Source organism: Octopus bimaculoides, chromosome 17 (assembly GCF_001194135.2).
Source record: "Octopus bimaculoides isolate UCB-OBI-ISO-001 chromosome 17, ASM119413v2, whole genome shotgun sequence".
NCBI classification, from domain to species: Eukaryota; Metazoa; Mollusca; class Cephalopoda; order Octopoda; family Octopodidae; genus Octopus; species Octopus bimaculoides.
In genome coordinates, this window is record NC_068997.1 from 43,811,729 (window position 1) to 43,813,764 (window position 2,036).

The following is a 2,036-nucleotide window of genomic DNA, read 5'->3' on the forward strand; positions in this document are numbered from 1 at the left end:
TACACACACACACACACACACACACACACACACACATATAATTTATGTGAAGATAAGTTTTCTATTGTTGAGTGTGTTATATATGTTGGGTGAAGAATCAGCAGGTTTTGAAATCTGAATGAATTTTATAAGCTTTAAAGAACTCATATATTACAAGCTATGAGAAGAACGTAGGGTTTCGAGGAACAAGAAAGACTAAATGTTATTTCACACAATCTAAAAGGAATCAAAATTAACAGCTAAAGAAATCAAGTGGATAGTGAAAGACAATTTTAATATAAGAACAAGTGTGTAAAAATAGTAAAATGATGTTGTTCTTACTTTGAATAGAAAGAAGAAAAAATATTGTTACCTATGCGTTAGTTAAATAAAATAAACAGACAGATAAATAAATACAAAATGCTATCCTCTTGAAGGAAGCACTATCATTTTACTCTTTATCTTCAAGCATAGGAAAACACAATTCTAGAGGTCTTATTAACAGATTGTAATCAGGAGTGAAGAAGTAAAAAAAGAGTAAGAACAGAAGGAAGATAGTTTGGAAGTAGCTTTTTCTTTAAGATTGGTCGGGTGGGGGTAGGGGTATTTTACTTTTTTTTTTCATTAAAAAGATAAATTTGAAAAAACAATGAACGCAAAATTATTAAGAACAAAATGTAAAAGAAGTGAAAATGGTACTAAAGTACTTTGAAAGTTTTATAGGAAATAATAAGTTTGTGTTAATGGTACAGTATAAAAGAACTGTACCAAAAGAAAGCAGTCTACTAGACTGCTGTATGAATAAACACAGGGTTCTTGTTTCCCAACTTTTTTTTTCCTTAATAACTTTATACATTGAAGATCTTAATCTCACTTCAAAGGGGTGAATTCCCAACAGAAACATAGAGCTTGTCTGTCTCTACGGAAGAGGTGTGATCCCTTGATTGCTGACCTAAATATTATCAGACACTAGGGCGAGGGTGGAAGTTGTGAGAGAAGGTTAGGAGGCTTAAAACTTCTGGCTACACTGACTTCAGATCTCTGCATGAAACTGGCGTCAAAAATTGATTTGCTGCACCCACAAAAGACTTTACCATGGTCTGTGACTCCTTTCATGTAATATAATCTAATTATTATTATCATCATCATCATCGACATTAATATTATATATTAATATAATATTATATTTCTATACCAGGCAATTTAAATCCTTCGTTTATTTATTATTATCTTGGGAAAAATCTGAAGAATTTTAAAATTATACACACACACACACACACACACACACACACACACATATATGGTATCCACTTGTTTCTCAGTTTAGTTTGTTCAATGGAATAGTTTAGTACCAGTGTGCAGTTAATATATATATATATGTATGTGTGTATGTTGCACACATTTGTGTAATACTATACATGTGTGTGTGTGTGTGTGCATGTGTGCAATAATTAAGGGCAGTAAATAATAGGCAGAAAACAGTGTTTAGAGCATTGGTTTAAATGCATTACAGTATTTAATCATGTTATTGTATATCCTTAGCTGAAATCCCTAGGGAATATACTTTTTCACTTTTCAACTCCCTGAGCTCAATAAAAGTGGTATAATACTTAATCAATGATACTCTCACTTTTGATTAAAATAATTGGCATTGTACCAAGTCAAAAGAAATTATGATTATGCAATAAGTAGCTAAGTACTGTAGAATTAGAGTACACTTTCAAACGAGCCAGATTTTGAAGTTATTTCTTCTTCACTTCACTTTACTCTAATTTCATTGGTAAAATCTTGAAATCACAAATTACCTCCCTTTAAAATATCTGGCTTCATCTTAATATATAAAGCTGAAGTTGTGTGTCTGTGTGAAGCCTTTTTAAAAGTTTATAGAAATCCACATTTTCCACTTTTTTGTAAAAATTTTTACATCAATGGAATTTTCTCGATGTGAACTTTCCAGTGCAGTAATTAGATTTTTAAAATTCCGTTTACTTTGTGTGATTTAAGGGAGATTTGGCTGTTGTTTCTAGCAACTTTTATATTTCTTCCCTTCTACCTGG

General features: G+C 31.2%; 2 protein-coding genes across 3 annotated transcripts in view; one reads left to right on the forward strand and one right to left on the reverse strand.

Annotated features, from left to right (window-relative positions):
- LOC106867430 (zinc finger protein GLI1) overlaps positions 1-2,036 on the forward strand; it is a 420,253-nt gene that overhangs the window by 267,240 nt on the left and 150,977 nt on the right. The gene's annotated exons all lie outside the window — the stretch shown is intronic.
- LOC106878371 (aspartyl aminopeptidase) overlaps positions 1-2,036 on the reverse strand; it is a 383,150-nt gene that overhangs the window by 21,213 nt on the left and 359,901 nt on the right. The window lies entirely within an intron of this gene.